This window comes from Corvus hawaiiensis, chromosome W (genome assembly GCF_020740725.1).
Source record: "Corvus hawaiiensis isolate bCorHaw1 chromosome W, bCorHaw1.pri.cur, whole genome shotgun sequence".
NCBI lineage: Eukaryota > Metazoa > Chordata > Aves > Passeriformes > Corvidae > Corvus > Corvus hawaiiensis.
Genome location: NC_063254.1, coordinates 4,830,227 through 4,845,276, shown reverse-complemented (window position 1 = coordinate 4,845,276; position 15,050 = coordinate 4,830,227). Strand labels below are relative to the sequence as shown.

The following is a 15,050-nucleotide window of genomic DNA, read 5'->3' as shown; positions in this document are numbered from 1 at the left end:
GGGAAGGAGGACAAAAGCAGAGCAATAGGCACTGTGGCCACTCAAACTGCAGCTGAACCAGAGGAACAACCAGTGCTGGTAGCAGTTGCCCCTATACAGAAGAAGAAATCCAAGACCAAATCAGTTTGCTTAGTGAGGGATGAAGAGGAAATAGGGCCCTCACAACAGGAGGAAGAGGAAGGGCTAGCAATAATCACTCGATCCCTGTATCTGGGTGAGCTGTGAGATATGTGAAAACATTTTAGATGCCAGTTGGGTGAGCCCCTGGTGACTTGGCTGCTTTGATGCTGGGATAGCGCAGCCCACGATATGAAACTAGATGGTAGTAAAGCCAAGCTACTGGGATCCCTGTCCCAAGATGTGGGCATTGACAAGGGTATTGGGAAGAGGACAGAAAGCCTCTGGAGGTGACACCTGTCAAGTGTGAGGGAAAGGTATTCTTGCAAGGATGATCTAGTAGTGTGTCCAAGCAGGTGGAACGCCATGGAGAAAGGTATTCGGTACCTGAGAGAATTACCTGTGCTGGAGGTACTCTATAGGAATTCAACTAAGCAGTCCCCTACAGATTCAGATGAGGTCTGGTATACACAATCCATGTGGCAGAAGTTTGCACGGAGTGTGCCATCGCTGTATGCCAACTCATTGGCATTTATGTCAATGAAAGAACAGTCAGTGCTTCAGGTGACAACCCGACTCTGGCAATATGAAGTTTATCTTTTTTCCTCCCTACCAACCTGCACCACGGCTGTGGAAAGACTGTCCAAGACTGTGGACAGATTGGAAAGACTTGAGCAAACTAGAGAGGAAATGTCCCATGCCCCACCAGTATCGACCAGAATCTCTGCTACTGGGAGCAAGTGCACCCCTGCTCAAGAGAGAGGGTCCACACGACAAGGTAACCTGTGGTTTTGCCTGCATGACCACAGAGAGGACATGAGGAAGTGGGATGGAAAATCCACCTCTGCCCTAGCAGCACGGGGATGTGACTTGAAAGGGAAAACAACCATAAGAAATATGTTGCCTCTCGGAGGCGTAGCGACCTGGTTCAGGAACGGTACGATGACCACCTCAGGTCGTTCGGGCCATCAGCTCACAGGCACCAATGTGGTGGACGGCAAATGGCGTTTATTCATGGGTTACATAGGGTTAAATAACCTGGGTTTACCCCGTCACTTCCTTCTGGTCACGTATTACCTGTAGAGGGGAGGGGTTCTACCTGTCCCGCACAACGCGATATCTTCCGAACGCCTGTCCCTAATCTCCTACAGAAATACTTCAAGGTTAAATGTTGCTCCAGTTTCCTGTGGGCAAGTCCTCAGACAGAATAGAAGGGCTGATGTTACTTCTGATCCTCTTGAAGGGACCTCCAGTTCATATTTACAAGAAGTGAGCAATGAGTACTATGATCAGAACTAGTGGGGCCTTGCCTCTGGCCAGGTGGAGGAAAGGGACAATCGGATCTATTGGACTGTGTGGATCCGATTGCCTAGCACATCAGACCCACAAAAGTATAAGGCTTTAGTTGATATGAGTGCACAATGTATCCTGATACCATCAAGATATGTAGGGGCAGAATACATTTCTATTTCTAGGGTGACAGGGGGGTCCCTACAGCTGACTGTACTGGAAGCTGAAGTGAGCCTGACTGGGAATGAGTGGCAAAAACATCCCATTGTGACTGTCCCAGAGGCCCTGTGCATCCTTGGCATAGATTGCCTCAGGAGAAGGTATTTCAAGGACCCAAAAGGGCATCGTTGGGCTTTTGGGATAGCTGCTGTGGAGACAGAGAAAATTAGACAGCTGAATACCTTGCCTGGTCTCTCAGAGGACCCTTCTGCTGTGGGACTGCTGAGGGTTGAAGAATAACAGGTGCCGACTTCAGGTGGGGGAAGCCATGCAGACAATCAATGTGATAGGTAATGCAAGCTTCGTTTATTAGCAATACAGAGGCACTTATATAGTATTGAATACAAGCTTATCAGTTCTTTAATTAGTTTAAACTTACAAAAGCGCATTCTTACTTCTACATAATTGGGTTAGATAAAAGACTACATTTGGCAAGCTTTATGTTTTGTCTTGAGAGATCAAAGTTTCTCCTCCCTTCTCATGGTCAGCACATCTTTATCAGAACAGCACTGTACCTCCTAAAAACTCCCTTTTTGTTCCCAGGCCTGTTTCTCATGCAGGCCTTTGCTTGCAGGCTTTTTCTTTGTACAGTTCTGTTATTGATTTGTTCCCTTTATCAATAATCCATGTCCCTGATCCTCTAACCATTCTGCAACAATTACCCTTTTTTCTTTTTGTAGAGGCAATATTTGATTGGCTACAGATGTAATAACTTTGTATATCATTTTTTGCAAGCATTGGCATAGGCAAGGTAAGCACACTATTATTAATAATATTACTAGTCTTACTGATGCCATGAAGATTTTTGCCTTTTCTTTTATACCCCTGTTACACCTTTTACAACTTCTGTATTCCTAGTGCTTTTTGCCTACATTCTTGGACTTGTTTGTCAAGCTGAGAGACTAAACATTTTAGAAGCTTCGTAGTTAGGGATCAGTGTGCCTCAGACCCCAAGGTCCTCTCCAGAACATATTCTGTAAACCAAGATAGAGCCATCCAGGGGAAGGTTCCTTGGGGAGGGGGGCTCACTTGAGCCTCTCATTGGGGAATCTTTGATAGATATGCTAATTAGTAAGACCTATAATGTTATACCCAATGTTGGGGGGGGGGGGGAACACAGAGACACAGAGAGAGAGACACAGAGATAGACTCGGCGGGGTGCATCTCGATGCATATGACCTAGACGTGTACACCTAAGGATCCTTAAAATAAATACCAAGGTAAAATCCCTTTTCCCCTTCTAACCGTGTATGACTCTTGATTTTAAAACCAGGAAAAGGCATCACTACAGTAATCAAATGCTGCACAAGTGAAACTAGCCATGGTCCTAAACCTAGTGACTTTAACTGCTGGGATATGGTTAGAGGATCAGGGGCATGGATCATTGATAGAATTATGGGATCAATAAAAGAACTGTACAAGCAAGAGCCTGCAAGCAAAAGGCCTGTGTGAGAAAAACTGTCTGCATGAGAAAAATCCCTGTGTGAGAAACAGGCCTGGGAAACAAAGAGGGAGTTTTGAAGCGATGCAGCTGTGCTGATAAGATGTGCTAACCGGGAGAGAAGGGAGGCTGAACTCTGAATTCTTTTAATCATAACATAACTGTAGAAGCTTGCCAATGTAAGTCCAATTATGTAGAAGTAGAAATACGCTTTGATAAGTTTTTAAGCCACTTAAGAGTTAACAAGCTGGTACACTATATAAGTGCCTCTCGATTGCTAATAAACGGAGCTTGCTTTTATCAACCATATTGGCTTGGGTCAGCAATTTCTCCCCCCGCCGGAGTCCACGGACCCTTTTTTTTCCGGCATTTAACCATCCTCCTAAGCTGAGACTGTCTTCTTTCTGTAATTGTGTAGATAATTGATGTAACTCACTTATCTGCTTGTAAATTAGGACAGAGAGATTTATACAGCACATACCTTAGAACTTTTTACAACCGTGGCTGTGAGCTAGTAGTAGAAAATCAATGGCTACTTAATTTTGTAATATTGTATGTCTAACACTAGTAACATCTGCGCTTAACTCATCAAGCATCTGCGAAGTTATGTTTAACTTATCCCTCTCCCAGCAAGCAAGTTTATGCAAAATAGCGTGAGCCCTGGCTGCTGAAGCACCAGGTAAAAACATAGATGCTAGCAATTTTGACTGCTCTCACTCGATCTAAATGGGTGGACAGCTGATTGAAAATGTCCACTAATGCTCTTGTCTCCAGACAGTCAAAAAACAATTTTTCACTCTACTTCTGTGTTTGGTGTTATACCCAAAAATTTATGCATTTTTCCTTCTTAGTTTTGTCTTTGGAGAGGGTTCCCTGACACCCACCACAAGTCACTAGCAACCACCTAGGGCAGCTGTTACATTCGCTGCAGAGTCTCGCTATTTCTCCTGCTACGGAGAATGGTGGATCTGGCAAGTTCTCAGCTCCTTCACTCAGCCACATCTGCAGCCTCTCCCAAGGTTTCTCGGGACAGAGGTCTCAGAGTTCCAGCTGTTGAAGTAGTGGCGTCACTTTCCTCAGGAGCTGATGCTGACTGCACCTTCTCGCTTCGGGGTCTTGTAAGCGTAGCATGGCACCACTTGCTGGGCACCCCTCTGGTCAGTGCTGCGGCGATGACTTGTTCCTGTTGTTGCAGGACATTCTGCAGCATTGCAGTAAAAGCAGCTGTTTGAGATGACTGTTTTGCACGGGTAGCATGTATGAGCATCTCGTCTACTCCTGCTCCTTGGGGCAACATGGCAAGAATTGTCTTAGTTTGCCTATTAGCATTTTTAAATGCATTTGGAACATTTGCTCTTCAGAGAGCTCAGTTGCATCCTTTAAGGCTGCTGACAACAAGGCTTTGTGGGCAAAAGTCTGTGACAACTGATGAATGACTACGGGCATGGTCAGCTGTGTTACTGTTGCCCCGTAAGCTTCGCTCCCAGTTAGCATGTCAGCTTGGAGTGCATACAGTGGGTCTTGTGTATCACCTTGATGTTTGTTAGCTTCTTCTTGTGCTAGCTGTTTCCACGTTCGTTCCCAGAGCAGGAACTGTGAAGGGGTTAACAACAACTGTGCGATGCTGATGCAATCATTCGGACACAGGACATTTGCTGTAAAGATAAACTGCAAAATGCTTCGTGTAGATAAGTCAGCAAGCTTTTTGATTACTTCTTGCATCATTTCTTGGTGCTTCTCCCCCTCCCGGGGCCGACTCCCGGCAGCCTCGGCCGGCTCTGGCTCTGCAGGCAACGAAACTGCAGAAGCTGCTTCACAGCCGGACGTTTCTCTGTTCGGCGGGGGGGGTTGCTCTCTGCCGCTTTTGGCCGGGAGTTAGGACCTCTCCGTTGCTCTGCCGCTTTCAGCCGGGAACCCGGACTGCCTGTGTCTCCTTGGCCTGCCCGTGCCCCGCCCCCTGGTTCGGGCGGCTCTGCTTCCGCGTTTGCGGCCATTCCTCTCTCAGACGTCGGAAGGATAACATCCTGCCCCTGCTGAGTTCAGCAGCTCCTGCAGTGAGCGGACGGGTGCTGCTGTGCTTTTAATCGGTTTTCTCGCGGCCATCCCGAAGGACCATGCTACCCTGGGCTCCGCTCCGGTCTCTAGCCGCTGCTCCGTAAGACCCCCGTCTGTTCCTTTCTCGGAGCTGCTATTCTCTAAAGCCTCTATGGCTGCAGCGGCCACTGTCCTCTCTGTTTTCATCTCTGCGAGAGTGCCAGTTACTGCTCTCCAGATTAAACCAACAGCTTTTGCTTCTTTAGCTTTCTTTTTGAACGATCTTGGATCAGCTAGTTCCTTACAAAGGTTTACTTCTTAACTCCCCGCTTTTCTAAAAAGCGTAAAAATAAATCAAGGGTCACCTCTGTTTCTAAATCTGCGTCCAACCGCATCTGCGTCTTACCGCAATCCCTGTCGACAGGATTTGTGCAGCCTTTTCCCAGGTTTGCCCTTGTCAGCCGATACGGCGGACCCCTGTGTCAGGTCAGTCCAGGCACGGATCAGACGCTTGCCTGCAGCTGCTGATCTTTTGCCCCCCGATTGCTGCTATCGGTGCCACGTCGGTCTCCCACCCTAGTCAAGAAAACGAAATCCCAGTCTCTGCTCAGGCGCCAAAATGCTGACTTTCGGGTGGGGGAAGCCATGCAGACAATCAATGTGATAGGTAATGCAAGCTTCGTTTATTAGCAATACAGAGGCACTTATATAGTATTGAATACAAGCTTATCAGTTCTTTAATTAGTTTAAACTTACAAAAGCGCATTCTTACTTCTACATAATTGGGTTAGATAAAAGACTACATTTGGCAAGCTTTATGTTTTGTCTTGAGAGATCAAAGTTTCTCCTCCCTTCTCATGGTCAGCACATCTTTATCAGAACAGCACTGTACCTCCTAAAAACTCCCTTTTTGTTCCCAGGCCTGTTTCTCATGCAGGCCTTTGCTTGCAGGCTTTTTCTTTGTACAGTTCTGTTATTGATTTGTTCCCTTTATCAATAATCCATGTCCCTGATCCTCTAACCATTCTGCAACAAACAGGTACCAATTGCTATCACAACAGTGTGTGGATACACAAATGCTGTTAGCAAGGAATTTTCCTGCTGCTTTCTAAGCTGTGGGATACTTTTCTCTCTCATGAAGAAATTAGCAGAAGTTCTATAAACTATGAACACCTGTGACCTTGTAGAACTATGTTTATGGTACAGTAGAAAAATATTTTGACAATGGATGTTTAGGATTTCTAGCCAATCCACCCAGGGGGTGGCTGATCCTTGGTCCAATTAGACTATGGAGAAAAAAGTCTATAAAAGAGTTTGTAAAATAATTAAATCAATCAATCTTGCTGCACAATTCCTGCCTGTTGGATCTTCTCTCCTCTCCTCCGTATGGCTGCAGGATACAGTAATAACAGTGCACCATCAAAAATACTGCATCAACCAGGACACTGTGACCACTGTCCATATAAATGATTCGTGAACTGGAGAGCCATGGAGTGGTCAGCAAGACTCCTGTGGATACAAATATGCAGCTAGCAAGAATTTCTCTTGCTTCTTTCCAGTCCCGTGAGATATTTTTCTCTCTCACAGAAGATATTAGCAGACTTCTATAACTATGAACACCTGTGACCTTGCAAAGCTTTGTTTATGGTACAGTAGAAAAATATTTTGACAATGGATGTTTTAGGATTTTAGCCAATCGCCCCAAGGGGTGGCTGATCCTTTGACCAATTAGACTATGAAGAAAAAAGTCTATAAAAGAGTTTGTAAAATAATTAAATAAATCAATCTTGCTGTACAATTCCTGCCTGCTGGATCTCTCTCCTCCTCCCTACCACTGCAGGACACTGTGATAGACTCCCTCACCCTTTCATAGTCCTATATGGCCTGTGCATAAGTCCAGTGGAGAGTGGAGGCTGACAGTAGACTATCATGGCCTGAACAAAGTCAGACCACTACTGAGTGCTGCTGTGCCAGACATGCTGGAATTCAAGAATGAACTGGTGTCCAAGGCAGCTAACTGGTACTACTGTTGACATTGCTAATGCATTTTTCTCCATTCCTTTAGCAGCAGAGTACAGGTCACAGTTTTTTTTCACTTGGAGGGGCATCCAGCATACCTGGAATTGACTGCCCCAGGGGTGGAAACAGCCCCATGATTTGCCATGAACTGATGCAGACTGCACTGGAAAAGGGTGAGGCTTCAGAACACTTGCAATACATTGATGACATCATCGTGTGGGGCAACACAGCAGAGAATGTTTTGGAGAAAGCAGAGACAATAATTCAGATCCTCCTGAAAGCAATAGCAAGACATTGTCAGATTCCAATGGACCTGGTCAACAAAATAGCAGCTATGTCCCCACTGACCAGCAAGAAGAAAACACAGGGTTTCCTAGGTGCTGTGGGTTTTTGGAGAATGCATATTCCAGAACACTCAGATTGTAAACCATATCTATCATGTGATATGGAAGAACAACAATTTAAAGTGGGGTCCTTTGGCAATCAGGTCTAAACCCAGAAGAGCAAAGAAAATTAAGTGTCTGTGTATAAACCGGTGTCTTGGGGTGACCTTATGATGTGTATCCCATATCGCTGCCTATGCCCAGAAATTAATTCCTGTGCCTTTCTATGCCTTTAAACTGAGCCTGAGAGGGGGAAGGAAAAAACTGAGCAAAACTTTTGCAAAGCAGTTTGCAGCTTGTTCAAGGTCACACAGAGATAGCAATTGGTTTTCCCCACTGCGGCAGGGGAGCGAGGAAGCACCCGGCTTGCTGCGCCCAGAACAGTTTTTTTGGCCAGTGGTTCAGCTGCTTTGTTCTCCGGAGAGAGACTGAGAGTTGAATTTTTCCTTCTCTGGAATTTCAGATTTTCTCCCTTTGCTACTGGACTGCTTGATTGCTGTAACATCAGAGCACATCGGGAGGACTTTCCACCGGGCACAGAGGGCCTGGCTATGGGCCAAGCCCCAGCTCCGAGGAGACCAAAGGGAGGACTCTAACGCTTTCCCAGGTTTTTCCTCCACAGCGAAAGATTTTACCATTTAACATTATTTTCCTTTCCCATGTGTTTGTTAAATAAATAGTTTAATCTCCTTCACTTTCCTTTGAGGAAAATTTATTTTTCCCGAATCTGGTGGGGGAGGGGTGGTTGTGCCTTCTCTCAGAGGATATATTTCTAAATTTGGCCAAACCGGTACAAATGGAAAGAACATAGAAGGTTCAAAATATATCAAAAAATGAGATTAAAACAAAATGAGGTTAGATGTTGGCACCAAAAACTTGATATGTGTCATGGGTTAGCTAGCATAGTCCCCGAAGTGATGTTCTTGCAAAGGGGTGCTAACAGCTTCCTCTGTGACTTGACAGGACCTATCAGATTGCCAGTTTGAATATGGACAATTCTTTAAGCCACTTAAAGTTGCGACCGCCTCTGTGATCCACACTTAAGAATAGAAAACCCCGAGGCAGAGTCTCTGTCTCGTTTCTGGTGCTGGGACAGGTGGCTGCGGGGCCCTGTGCGGGGACCAGTGGGCCCGGCCCAGACCCTGCGCGGGCCAGGCCGGGCCGGGCCGTGGCCATCCTGGAGCCGATGGGCCCTGTTCCACCCGCAGAACTCCCCCCACAGCAGGGCTGTGGGCAGCCGGAGTGGCTCGGCTCCCCTTCTCCAGTGAGGCCAAGATTCAGCTAAAGCTGCCCTGCTGTCCGGCAAAAGATCATGTGACCAGCAGCGATAAGCTTCATTCCAGCTGCAAGGCCGAGGTGAGATTAACTCTTTTAGTGCTATGAAGAGCTGAAAACCTGAGGGAGAAGAAAGAGGAGATGCTTAAATATGAAAATCTGTTGTAAAGCTATAATGCATCAGAGTATCCCGTTGTAATTTCATGAAGGCATGGGGGGTGGAGCGTTCAGCTTGTACTTGTGAGCAAAAGCACCTGCGCTGAGATAGGCAGATGCTGAAGCAGCTGTAATTTCATGAGAAGTTTGAACAGGGAGAGATGGAAGCAATGAGGACTTTTGCTCCAAATGGAAAAGGAGAAAACCTCAGTTCCTAGAGATGCTCCCAGAGATAGTCCTAGAGATGAAGATGAGGAAGACCCTTTGCTCCCAGGGAAGGAGGAGGGCCTCTGTTCTTAGAGATGAAATGCTCCCAGAGATGGGTGAAGAGAACTTTTGTTTCTGAATGACTCAACCTTAAATTTATACCCCAGTAATTCAAGAGTGGACCCTCAAAAGCAGTTGTGGGAAAAGCTGCAAGTCATGGGAAGGGACTCGCATGCAAGCAGAGAGACTCCTCTTCCTAAATGGACTGAACAAGGCTATTATGGAAGTGGTAAACAGACTGGACATCTTAAGGGTTGTCTTTCTACATTGTCAGTGGGAGAAGGGAGACAGGTGGGGGGGGAGGAGAAGAGTTCTGAAGGTGTGGTATGATTTTTTTTCTCTCTTCTTTTAGGTCTGTTAATAAACTTCTTTATATTCTTTCAAGTTTGGTGCCTGCTTTGCATTTCTCCTAATTCTTATCTCACAGAAGGTAAACAGTAATGAGTATTTTGGACCAAACCACTACACTAAATTGGTGTTTCCGCCCGGTTACAAACCAAGCCTGCTACAATATATTTTATTTAATAGTGAAAGAGGCAAGGAGAAAGAAAGAAAGAAAGAAAGAGAGAGAAAGTAAGTGTGAGGAGGTGGGGGAACAGGGAGAGAAGTGACAGGGGCTAGGTGGAAGCATATCATCCTTCTGAGGGTCCCAATGATGTCTTGCTGCTCCCCTCCATCTGGTCTTCTGGTGGTGAGGGTCCCCCGCTGCCTCAGCCAAGCTGCGCCAGGCCACCACACGCCGCCACAGGCAGAAGAGTATAGAATCCAGTAGATTAATATATGCTTTGGGCCAGGTGGGAACACCCACGTGCCTCCCTTGCAGGAGGTCAGTTTGACACTGTCCCTTGCAACACTGAGGATTTGTTGCATCATCTCTGGTGCAGGGTCTAGGGACCCCTTGGGGGGGACCTTTGATGGGCCATGACACCCCCTCTGCTGTCCTTCACATGGATGCAGCTTTTTCCCCGGGTGAAGGGCCCCTCAGCTGGGCTTCTCTGCACAGCGGAGGATGGGTGTTCATTGTGCCTCTGACCAGAGGCTTTTCCAACACACACCCAAAGCATCTCTCCCCCCACCCTTTGGTTCAAGGGTCTGTTCGAGCCTAGCAGCTGATAGCCCTGGGGCTGTGGCCTCCACCCCAAAGGTGCTAAGCTTGATCCCTCTGAATGTCTCTTTCTCCCCCAGCCCAGACCTGAGTCACTTTATCTTATCTTCATCAGTGAGCTGTGTGTAGGGCCTCTCAAAGCCCCATTCAGGGTGTGTTGGTCTTCTCAGCAGCTTTTGTAATACAGTTTTAAAAGTCCTTCATGAAAATGTTTGTCATAAACTATAGTATTTCAGTCTCTGACAGGACCCAAAAAACAACAAGCTTTTGAACAGATTAAACAGGTGAATGTTCATGCAGTAGCCCTTGGGCCAGTCAGGACAGGACAAGATGTAAAAAATGTGCTCTACACCACAGCTGGGGAGAATGGTCCTTCCTGGAGTCTCTGGCAAAAAGTACCTGGGGAGACTTGAGGATGACCCCTGGGGTTCTGAAGTCGGGGATAAAAAGGATCCGAGGCCTGTTACACCTCAACTGAAAGGGAAACGCTGGCAGTTTATGAAGGGGTTTGAGTTGCTTCACAAGTGATTGGCACTGAAGTACAGCTACTCCTGGCACCCTGACTGCCAGTGCTGGGATGGATGTTCAAAGGGAAAGTCCCTTCCATGCATCATGCCACTGATGCTAGGTAGAGTAAGTGGATAGCTTGGATCATACAGTGAGCTTGAATAGGAAACCCCAATCGCCCTGGGATCTTGGAAGTCACCACAAACTGGCCTGAAGTTGAGAATTTCAGACGATCATCAGAAGAGGAGGAGGAACAGGTGACATGTTGAGGAGGCCCAACCATGTAATCAGCTACCAGAAAATGAAAAGTGATACGCTTTCTTCACTGAGTTCCTGCTGTATCATAGCTATACATAGAAAATGGAAAGTTTCTGTATGGTGTCCTACGAGGTGAGTCACAGAAGCTATTGAGGGACAAGGTGGATCAAATCATGTTGCAGAGATGAAAGCTGTCCAGCTGGCTTTAGATAACGCTAAACAAGAGAAATGGCCAGTGCTCTACCTGTACACTGACTTGTGGATGGTGGCAAATGCTCTACAGGGGTGGCTGGACTCATGGAAAAAGACCAGTTGGCATAACAGAGGTAAATCCATCTGGGCTGCTGAACTGTGATTTTGTCAATACCACCTGTTGTTCTTATGTGGACCAAAATGGGAGAATTAAGAAAGATTTGGATGAAATTTAGAAAGGAACTCAAATTCTACATGAAGTAGCTTCTAGAAATAACATCTTAAATTTTGATCATATTTGTGATACCCTCACCTCATGGTTACCAAACTAGGCCTGGGTAAAAGAAATATTCATAATAGCTGCGATTGTAGCTATTATCTGTGTAATAGATTGTGGAGCAGCCAGTTGTGTAAACCGGTTCTGCGGGTAAAGAATAGAGTAGAGTAGAGACTAGACAAAGTAGAGTTTTGTTAGTCTCTAAAAGGGGGGAAATGATGCCATGAAGTTTTTGCCTTTTCTTTTATACCCCTGTTATACCTTTTTTACAACTTCTGTATTCTTAGTGCCTTTTGCCTACATTCTTGGACTTGTTTGTCAAGCTGAGAGACTAAACATTTTAGAAGCTTCGTAGTCAGGGATCAGTGTGCCCCAGACCCCAAGGTCCTCTCCAGAACACATTCTGTAAACTAAGATAGAACCATGCAGGGGAAGGCTCCTTGGGGAGGGGGGCTCACTTGAGCCTCTCATCGGGGAATCTTTGATAGATATGCTAATTAGTAAGACCTATAATGTTATACCCGATCTTTTGGGGGTGTGCACTGCGGTGTGCATTTCAGTGCATTTGACCTGGACATGTGCACCTAAGGATCCTTAAAATACCAAGGCAAAATCCCTTTTCCCCTTCTAGCTATGTTTGACTCTTGATTTTAAGACCAGGAAAAGGCATCACTGTGGCACGACATTGCTACCTGGGTAGAGAAGTTGGCTGTAAAAGCACATCATGTAGATGCACATGTACCCAACAGTCGGGCTACTGAAGAACATCACAACAATGGACAGGTGGATCGGACTGCCAAGATTAAAGTGTGTCAGGTAGATCTGGACTGCCAAGATAAGGGTGAATTATTTCTCACTTGGTGGGTCCATGGCGCCTCAGGTCATCAGGGAAGAGATGCAACATACAGATGGGCTTGTGATCAAGGGGTGGACTTAAGTATGGACAGTATCTCCCAGGTTATCCATAACTGTGAAACATGCACTTCAATCAAGCAGGCCAAGCTGGTAAAGCCTCTGTGGTATGGGGGACGATGGTCAAAGGATAAATATGGGGAGGCCTGGCAGATCGATTACATCACACTCCCGCAAACCCGCCAAGGCAAGCATTACATGCTTACAATGGTGGAAACAACCACTGGATGGATGGAGATGTACCCTGTGCCTCACACCACTGCCCAGAACACTATCTTGGGGCTTGAAAAACAATTTCTGTGGAAACACGGGACCCCAGAAAGAACTGAGTCAGAAACAGGACTCATTTCAAAAATACCCTTATATTCCCTATCATGCACCAGCCTCTGGAAAAATTGAATGGTACAATGGACTGCTAAAAATCACAGCAGAGGCAATGGGAGGTAGGAACTTCAAACATTGGGATCTACATTTAGCAAAGGCCACCTGCTTAGTTAACACCCGAGTCTCTACCAATCAAGCTGACCCTGCCCAATCAAAACCTGCATGTACCTTAGAAGGGAATAAAGTCCCCATGGTGCATATAAGTGTTGGGGTTTTAGGAGCTCTCCTGTTTTTTTTTTTTCCTGTTAAAGGAATTTTCCCCATACATGTTGCTAGGGGGACAAATTGCTGGTGGCTTAAGAAAAACAAAAGACCTGGCTGCTCCTTTTGTTTCACCTGGGTGTGTGGGATGTCGGTCTTCAGCATTTGGACAGAGAGGGAGGCTGCTTTCTTTGGCTGCTTTTCCTTCTGCTGGAGAAGCCCTGGGATCCCAAAGCCGCCTTCCCCGCCCCGCTGGGAGCCGGGCCATGGCCGCCCTGCCCCGCCGTTTCTTCGAGCCTTTGCTACGTTGTAGCCCTGCTTGACCTGCCCAGAACTCCGAGGGGGGGGGGGTTCCCCGTTTGGATACATCTCGTCTGCCACCAGGGATTTGTGCTCGTCCCTGCCGTTCCAGCCTGCCATTCCAGCCTGCTGTTCCCGAGGGTCCGGCTGGACACGGGGATCAGCTGCCCAGGGGTTTGTGAAGCTTTTTTGTTCCATCCCTTCCCAGGATCCCAGGCCACCAGTGCTGTGTGCTCCCTGCAGCCTCAGGGGAACCATCGCACCTGCCCTGCTCACCGGGAGCCGCCAGCACCCCTGCCGGCTGCGACAGTAACTGCACCCAAGGGGGAAGGGCCTGACAGCGGAGAAGGCTGGGACTGGGTTTGTGATTGTTTGCTGTTACTGCCATAGTTATTGTTGTTTGTTTGACTGGTTATACACATATAGATATATAATAGTAAAGAACTGTTATTCCTATTTTCCACAACTTTGCCTAAAAGCCCCTTGATTTCAAAGTTATAATAACTCGGAGGGAAGGGGGGTTGCATTTTTCATTTCAAGGGAGGCTCCTACCTTCCTTGGCAGACACCTGTCTTTCAAACCAAGACAATAAGGAATGTATTAGGGAAGACAGTTTGGATTAATCCTGCCTCAAGCAAAGGCAAAGCCATCCATGGGATTGCTTTTGCTCAAGGAGCTGGGTGCACTTGGTGAGTAATGCAGAGGGACAGGGAAACATGATGTATACCTCAGGAGGATTTGATTTTTTTGGTGAGAACAGTCTGTAATGTTGAATTGTATGATATTGGTTGCTGAATGACACTACCACTGTATGCCAGAACTACCATGGACAATGAGGATGGACTGCTCCAGATACAGCAGTCATGAGCTCTTGATGCAGCTTGCAACCATCTGACAGCACGCCAGCCCCCCTGCCCTGGAAGACATCTAGGATGGATAGAACCCATAGTCATGGACTAAATGAACTCAACAGGCATCTTGGAGGAATGGCCGTTGACTATGGAAATTACACCCATGCTTGTGTGTGTATAAATATATAAATATCTATCTATATATATCTCTATATATATATATATATTTATAGTTGGAAGGTGTAGGATAGGATTTGGGCTTGATGTAGATGGTAAAGAAAAAGGGGTAGGTAATGTCCCAGTTTTGGCTAGGACAGAGTTAATTTTTTCACACAAGCCGTGAGGGGGCAGACCCTGGAGCCATGTGGGTGTGTCTAGGTTGTTGTTCTATACAATCTCATTACCGGGGTGGAAGTAAGGAACTCTCCCTTCCAGAAGAGGGGCATGGCTTGGGGTCAAGAAAAGCATTTCAGGAGGGGGAAGTTAACTGTTCTTATCTCAACCCACTATCTCTGCCTTTTGTGTCTCTCACTGGAGGGGGGAGGGGAGTGGCTCATGGTTTTCTTTTTAGTGGGAGTACTAAATTGGGGAATACCATTCCTAAACCTGGACAGAGGGGATGCCAGACAAAGGGATGAGCCCATCCCAGCTTCATGGGTGCAAAACAGACTACTGAGAGAGGGCCACGTTATGGGCAAGACTGAAAGAGGAAGGATCTGGGCTGCCTAACAAGCTGGCTAAAATGACAACTGCCCAACCTTGCAGTGCAGAAAGAGTGGGCAAGAGAGGATGTGGAGAGGATGAGGACTCTGTATGGTGATAGTAAATAACACTACCCCATCAAAGAGCTGTTCCTGAGCTC

The 15,050-nt window shown here is 46.6% G+C and overlaps 1 protein-coding gene across 1 annotated transcript in view; it reads right to left on the bottom strand.

Annotated features, from left to right (window-relative positions):
• Positions 1–15,050, bottom strand: part of LOC125319331 (CBP80/20-dependent translation initiation factor-like) — a 516,903-nt gene that overhangs the window by 364,483 nt on the left and 137,370 nt on the right. The gene's annotated exons all lie outside the window — the stretch shown is intronic.